Source organism: Lycium barbarum, chromosome 8 (assembly GCF_019175385.1).
Source record: "Lycium barbarum isolate Lr01 chromosome 8, ASM1917538v2, whole genome shotgun sequence".
NCBI classification, from domain to species: Eukaryota; Viridiplantae; Streptophyta; class Magnoliopsida; order Solanales; family Solanaceae; genus Lycium; species Lycium barbarum.
The window spans coordinates 108,121,112-108,129,861 of NC_083344.1; positions in this window are offsets into that span (position 1 = coordinate 108,121,112).

Genomic DNA, 8,750 nt, shown 5'->3' on the forward strand with positions numbered 1-8,750 from the left:
GTTACGACTCAAAAATGGGTTAACTAGGATATCAATGCAATGGGTAGAAATTTTTTTAGGTTTAGTGGCGGTCCAAAGAGAGCCTAATATCATTTTTCAAACAAGTGTAGTTTAGTATTTCGCCTTGAGACACTTTCCGGGCAAGTTCTAGATCACAATTATGCACAAGACTAGAACAATAACCTTTCACACAAATGGCACATGGATTACTTTGCTATCTTCTAACTACTTCTCAACCTATCATTCTAGACTTGCAAAACATTTGTGTGTCACCAAATGAGTCATGTTAGTGTTGCTCCTCCCCTCTGAGTACATATGCAAGAATTTTTGGGAGGGGTGTGGTCAAAATACGATGGAAAAACAAAATAAGAAAAATTTATAAATTTAAAAACCACGAAAAACAAAATAAGAAAAATTTATAAATTTATAAACCGATCAACCATCACTATTATACTTGGCAATGACAAACTACAAGTGTACAAACTTAAACATGAGATATTCTACCCTCAACAAAAGGAATATGCAGTGTCCTCAATGTATCAAAATGTAGTACAAGGGGTGAATAACTCACGATGGACGCATCAGGCGTCCGATGGCGACCGATCAGCAGGGAGGACCTCTAACGGAGGTACGATCAATGGGAGCGGTGTAGCATCACCCTTCTGCCCGGGTGTCAGTATCTCAGGCCCCACAGACGGGGGCAATGGTGTGTCAGCTGGAGGAGCGGTGGATGAACTGGCCTCACCCGCCCTCGGGGGTCGAGATGCCCCCCTGGGTTTCCTTCTTGCCTCTAGGGACTGCTGCATCGCCACATATGTGTCAATCTCATCCTCAGCGATACCAGCAGCCCGGGCGGAAGTACGTGCCTCCTCAACAGCTGGGTCAACCTCCAGCTCCTCATCAAACTCTTCATCACTTTCTTCCTCCTCTTCTTCCTCTTCTTCCTCAGTGTCTTCTTCCTCCCCAGTTGGCTCCACCACCCATTTTCCCGAAGGCATGGCAGGCGCTGTGGGCCCAGTGGAGAATAAGGAGGCACCGGAAGGTAGAATGGGTGCACTGAGCTCAATATCGGGGACCTGTAATATTCGAATGTCCTCCTTGACCTTAGCTAGGTCCGCCCGAATGGCCGAAAGGCCACCTACACTGCCCCCCTCAATATGCTCCAACCGACGATCAATGCAGCGAACATGCTCCTTAATTTTGTCCTGCTCCGCCCTAATATCTGTGATCGCCTGAGTGTAGGGTGCCATGGCTGCCTCAATTGCCTCTTTCACAAAATTGGGAAGACTCTCAACCAACCAATTAACTTTAGCATCTGCTACCCGGAGTACTCGCATACCCTCGGTAGACACTCCACGGGCTGCTGTGGTGGATGGCGGAACCGTGTCAGTGGGAACTGTAGTGGAAGAACTTGGAGGGTTAGACCTCGGTACTTGAGGGGCAGTGGTGGGAGCTGTCTCCTCATCATCGGTGGCCAGGTCTTCGGGCTCAAGAATATGAGCATCAAGTGTTGTTCCCGCAGCTCTTGGCTCTGTGTTCACCCGCTTTCGCTTCCTAGTCCCCGGTTCTAATTTGGTGTAATCAATCGTTTGATCAGCCGGTAAATTCCTGTCCACCCGAGGAATATCATGAACCTCTTTTCGGCGGCATAATGTAGTGATCAAACAAGGAAAAGGGAGCGGTTCTTTTGAGCGTACCTATTCTTGATCTCGTCTCGGATAATTACACCCACATCGACAAGGTACCCAGACATGAGTGAAGCAATAAGAATACACTTGGCAATAGGTATGTCAGTGCTATGCTTGGAAGGACTCACCCGCGACGATACTAAGGATAACCAAAACTTGGCCTCGCGGTTGAAAGTGTTCTTCTCAATCGGGACAGATGGATCCAGCCATGGTAGAGTCCCTGAGGCAATCACTGAAGCTACCCACTCGCGTTGCTCCTCCGGGTTTTCCATCTTCAATTCATATTCAGAACTAACCGGAGGCCAACCTTCAACAGGGTCTGTTTCGCTGTGTTGCTCATATAGGATCGATGTTATGGTATCGGCATCACAATCAATCTCCTTCCCTCGAACCGGAACCCAACAGAGGTGCTCCAAATTTTTCTTTGGTGTGCGGCGCGTCCTCTTTGCATTCAATGTAGCCGCATAAGCTGCATAGAATTCCATTACCAGGGCCGGGCAGTATTCAGCAGGCTGCATGAAATAGGTCCATCTCAAGGCCTCAAGCTTGCGAATGATGCCCGGGCATTGATCTTGCAGCCCCTGTAGAGTGATCCTCTTTTTGACAATGAGGCCCTGGACTGGATTCCCAACATGTTTAATTGTATTCCAAGTCTTATACAGCTCCCTGGATCCAGGCACGGTGAATCGTTGCTCCATTGCCTCCCTTCGTTGACCTCTGGTGACGGCATCCTCGGGCTCAGGAGAGGAAGCCCCATGTGTCCCCTCTTCAGACTGGGGGACGGGATCAGCCGGTGCCTTTTCTTTTCTTCTAGAAGAGGAGGTTTGCCGTGTTGCTCGTCTTCCTCCACTTTGAGGTTGATTTGATCGAACCATCCTGCACAACATACAAAAATATACCCATTATTTATGGTGTTCGTTTAGCAACAATAAAGAGGTATATAAAAGAAAAACAAAAACAAAACATTGAAGGGTGGCACCACCTGCGAAACATCACATGCGACTCGCAGGTAGTGTCGCGGATGATGTCTGCACACTTGTTATTCACTGCCAACACCTGCTGCAGCAGGTGCGATTCGCATGTCAAACATGCGAATCGCGGATGATGCTCGCAGGTGAGACACTTGATCAGATTTGATTTTTGATTTTTTTTTTTTTTTTTACACACAACACAGATGAACACACACCAAAACATATTTACGTAACTTTCTCCTTTAAGCGCGTTGTCACCCCATCAATCATTGGGAAAATCTATTCAATTATCCGCACCTATGTTCGATGGTTGTCCCTCACAAAGGACAATGACCCTTCGTAACTCAGAAGGCATCACAGGTCCTATTTTACAGGTAATGTGCCGTGGGTACTCAAGAATTCCCCATATTGGCGAATGATCCTATTTGCACAACATTTAAACACTCACATAGTCTTTTAGGCATTTCGTCAAACACGTGGCGAGCGTGGGTCAACTATTAGTTCTTACAACAAATGGATGCCGTAGAATTCCCTAGTCGCTATCTAATTTAGCGTCAACAACCACTTCCTAGAAGGACTACACAAGCATGGGTACTCAAGACTTCCCCATTTTCCATCAATTTCCAACAACCCACACAATACATAAGGGAAACCTAGTCAACTAACTAATTACATCAAGTGTTAAGGCATGATAATACATGAGATTGAGCAGTTCGTAAGTTCCACATAATGTAAAGAAAAGCGAAGTTGACATACCTTGAGAATTAATGGAAGTTGGAAACCTGGAAATGTTTTTCAGGGTAAAAGGAATGGGATGACTATTTAAGATTTGATGATGTGAATTAGAGTGATTGGAGTGAAATGGAATTATGGGATGATGTAGGAGAGAAGAGGGAAAAGGGGGGAGAGGGAAACTGAAGGTCGTAACTGATGTTATTCATCAGTTACGATTCCTTTATTTAAAATTGAACCGATTCGAGTCGGGTCGGGCAACCCGCGAATTTTGCTTACCTGCACAACATGCGACTCGCGGATTATGTCGCATGTATAACATGCGAGTCGCATGTTGTGCCATTCCATCGCAGATGATGACAGAGAGTTTGGCTCTCATGAACTTGGTTTTGGCATCACCCGCGATTCGCAAGTGAATTCGCGGACATGACATGCGAATCGCAGGTGATGTCGCATGTCATGCCAATTGGCATTTTTCAAACTCTTCTTCTTTGTACACACATTTTATTCCTACACACTTGGACACACATCAAAAACATCACAAAAGTAAAAACACAATACATGAGAATAAAACTTGGGTTGCCTCCCGAAAAACGCTTGATTTTACTTCGCGGCACGATGTTGATACCTGTTCAGCCCTTTCATGGCTCATTGAGGAGGAAAACCTCAATAATCTTTGCTTCATTCTGAGATGCCCAGTAATGTTTCACCTTTTGCCCACTCACTTTGATTTTATTACCACTTGGGCAAACAAGTTCAATTGCTCCGGATGAGAACACTTGTGTGATTTCAAACGGGCCAGACCATTTGGATTTCAACTTTCCGGGAAACAACCGGAGCTTGGAGTTGAACAACAATACGCGATCCCCGATGCTGAACTCTCTTTGCAAGATCTTCTTGTCATGGAAGTGTTTCATGCGGGCCTTGTAGAGTGCAGAACTCGCATATGCTTTCAGTCGAAATTCATCGAGCTCGTTAATCTGCTCCAACCTCAAGTTTGAGGCATCACCCCATTCTAGATTCAACTTTTTCAAGGCCCACAACGCCTTATGTTCGAGTTCCACCGGAAGATGACAAGCTTTTCCAAATACCAATTGATATGGAGACATGCCAATTGGGGTCTTGTAGGCTGTTCGGTATGCCCATAGAGCATCATCTAATTTCTTCGACCAATCAGTCCGGTTAGCATTCACTGTTTTGGAAAGTATGCTCTTGATCTGTCTATTTGAAACCTCAACTTGGCCACTTGTTTGGGGATGATACGGGGTGGCAACTTTATGCTTGACCCCATACTTCTCAAGAAGAGTCTTGAATAATAGATTGCAGAAATGAGAGCCCCCGTCACTAATGATTGCCCTTGGAGTTCTGAACCTTGAGAAGATAACCCTTTTCAAGAATGCAGTGACACTTCTTCCTTCGTTGTTGGGGAGCGCTACGGCTTCCACCCATTTGGACACGTAGTCTACTGCCACGAGAATGTACTTGTTGCTGTAGGAGCTTACAAATGGACCCATAAAATCAATGCCCCATACGTCGAACAATTCAACTTCGAGAATCGGTGTCATTGGTAGCTCATGCCTTCTTGATATGCCCCCATGCCTTTGATATTGATTACAAGCTTTTACAAAGTCATGAGCATCTTGATGAATTGTCGGCCAATAAAAACCACTTTGAAAAACCTTGGCTGCTGTTCTTGAGCTACTATGATGTCCACCAACCAGTGATGAGTGACAGGCTTCGATGATGGGCATCATTTCTACTTCGGGTATGCACCTCCTTATGATGTTGTCGGCGCAAACCCTGAATAGATATGGCTCGTCCCAATAAAATTTCCGGGCATCACTCAAAAACTTCCTCTTTTGGTGGAAGTTCAAATCCACCGGCATAATGTCACTTGCATGGAAGTTAGCAAAATCGGCATACCACGGGATCATGTCATGTGACCCCGCCATTACTTGCTCATCCGGAAATGACTCATTGATTTCTAAGCCATCTTATGGACGCCCACCCTCTTCAAGACGAGACAAGTGGTCTGCCACTTGATTTTCACATCCCTTTCTATCTTTGACTTCAAAGTCAAACTCTTGCAAGAGAAGGACCCAACATATCAACCTCGGTTTTGCATCTTTATTTGTCATGAGGTAACGTAAGGCTGCATGATCGGTGTGAACAATCACATGGGTGCCCAACAAATAAGCCCGGAACTTCTCGAAAGCAAACACAATAGCTAGCAATTCTTGTTCTGTGACAGTGTAATTCATTTGGGCCCTGTTCAGAGTCTTGCTTGCGTAGTAAATTGGGTGAAAGATCTTATCACGCTTCTGGCCAAGAATAACCCCCATGGCAAAGCCACTTGCATCACACATCAGCTCAAAGTGTTGAGACCAATTCGGGGCAATGATGATAGGAGCCGATGTGAGTCTCTCTTTTAAAGCCTCAAATGCCTTCAAACAAGCATCATCAAATACAAACTTCGACTCCTTCTCCAACAACTTGCATAGAGGGTTGGCTATTTTCGAGAAATCCTTGACAAATCTTCTATAAAACCCAACATGCCCAAGGAAGCTACGAACACCTTTAACGGAAATTGGAGGGGGAAGCTTAACAATAACCTCAATTTTAACTTGATTGACTTCAAGCCCCTTTTCCGAGATCTTGTGCCCCAAGACGATGCCTTCTCTAACCATGAAGAGGCACTTCTCCTAATTTAGAACCAAATTTGTCTCTTCACATCGTTTCAATACTTGGGCAAGATTCTGCAAGCATTCATCAAAGGAATCCCCAACTACGGAAAAGTCATCCATGAAGCTTTCAATGGACTCCTCAACCATATCGGAGAAAATAGACATCATGCAACGTTGAAATGTTGCGGGTGCGTTACATAACCCAAAAGGCATTCTCTTGAAAGCAAAAGTCCCATAAGGACAAGTGAAGGTAGTTTTCTCTTGGTCCTCGGGGGAAATGGTGATTTGGTTGTACCCGGAATACCCATCAAGGAAGCAATAATAATCTCTGCCCGCAAGCCTATCAAGCATTTGATCCATGAATGGCATTGGGAAGTGGTCCTTTTTGGTCCACTTATTCAGCTTCCGATAATCCATGCAAACACGCCATCCGGTAACCTTGTGAGTGAGAATCAACTCATTTTTATTATTCGCAACCACGGTGATCCCACCCTTTTTTGGCACGCATTGAACCGGACTCACCCATGAGCTATCCGAAATGGGGTACACAACCCCGGCATCTAACCACTTGATTATCTCAACTTTTACGACCTCTTGCATGGGAGGATTTAACCTCCTTTGATGTTCAACGCTTGGCTCACAGTCTTCATCAAGCTGAATTTTATACGTAAAAATACCGGGTGGAATCCCTTGAATATCCGCAATACTCCACCCGATAGCTTTTTTGTATCTTCTCAAGATCACCATCAACCTCCCTCTTTGCTCATCCGTCAACCGGGCAGATATAATCACAGGCAATGTGTTGGTGAGTCCAAGAAACTCATACCTCAAATGTGAAGGAAGAGGTTTGAGTTCCAAAGGAGGAGGCTCAATAATTGAAGGTTTTGCAGGAGGAGTTGCTCGGTTTTTCAAGTCAAGATCGAGTCTCTTTGGATTGAGGTGGTAAGAACCCATTCCAATCAATGCATTGACCATCTCCTCAAATTCTTTTTCATCGTCCCATTCATAATTCATTATCACCGCAGCCAACATATCACCTATATGCTCATGTTCTATGGTTGTCTCCATTGCTTCATCAATTGTGTCAATAACCGACACAACACTCATATCCGCCGGTTGTTTCATTGACTTGCAAATATGGAAAGTGATCTCTTCATCATTCATTCTAAATTTCAGATCACCTCTTTCCACATCCACGAGGGCACGCCCTGTGGCTAAGAATGGTCTTCCCAAGATTATGGGAACTTCAAAGTCAACTTCACAATCCAAGATCACAAAATCGGCCGGAAAAATAAATTTATCCACTCTTACAAGCACATCATAAAGAATACCAATGGGTCTCTTTACGGTTCTATCCGCCATAAGTAATCTCATCGTGGTAGGTCGGGGGGTGCCCAATCCCAACTTGTTGAATATAGAAGGCGGCATCAAATTGATGCTTGCTCCAAGATCACATAAAGGTTTAGCAAACTTGTATTTACCGATAGTGCATAAAATTGTGAATGCTCCGGGGTCTTCTTTTTTGTGCACCAAGGCTTTGGTGATGATTGCACTACAATGATGAGTGCCCCCCAGTGTTTCACTGCCAGGACTCCTTCTTTTGGTCACGAGATCTTTCATGAACTTCGTATAACCGGGCATTTGTTCAAGTGCCTCAACCAATGAAATATTTATTGAGAGATCCTTTAATCGTTCGATGAACTTGAGGAACTTTCCATCTTCCGCTTTCTTTGCTATTCGTTGGGGAAAAGGAGGGGGAGGCCTCATAACGGGCGGTGAAGCCCTTGGTACCTCCTCCTCCGCTTCCTTGCTTTCCGAGGCATCATTGATTTCCGGAAGGTCCTTGTTAGCGATGGGCTCTTCAATACCAGCCCGCATATTCTTTGGGTTTGCTTCTTCTTTAATAACCATGGGTTCTTCAACCATTTTCTCTTCATCACCCAACACATTCTCTTTCACCAACACATTTTCCCCAATTGTTTTGCCACTCATAGTAGTAATTGCGTTGCATTTATGTTCACCATCATTCCTTGGATTTGCAACTGTGTCACTAGGGAGTGAGCCTTTCTGCCTTTGGTTTAGGATTGCCGAGATTTGGCCAAGTTGAGACTCCAATTGTTTAATGGAGGTGAAGTGTGAACTTACAACTTGACCCATGGATTTGACCTCATCTCTAGTCTCCTTGCAAAAGGTGTCAGTGGATTCTACTTTCCTCAATACCCTTGACAACATATCTTCAATTTTTGAACTAGCGGGGTCGCTATTGGGCGGTTGACCAGAGTTTGGTTGATTTCCCTTTGGAGGGACATACGGATTTGTGCTCCGATGATTGTTGTAATTGCTATTGTAACCCCCTTATTTGTTGTCACGATTATCTCTCCAATTAGAGTGACCTTGTTCTTTGTTCCAACCTTGATTCCCTTGACCTTGCCGCCAAGATCCTTGATTCGGACCTTGGAAGTTTGGACGGGAACCCTCCCTTAGATTGTTGACATAACTCGCCTCCTCATCATGCATTTGGAAACATTGCTCATCCGGAGGACCCCCTTCACAGGTTTCTACCGCGTTCACCTTTTTGCTTCTGCCACCCATGACATGTTTTGTCAGAAGGTCCATTTGGGTGACAAGTTTTGCCTTGGACTCATCTCTCTCTTCCTCCTTCTTAATCATCTCAC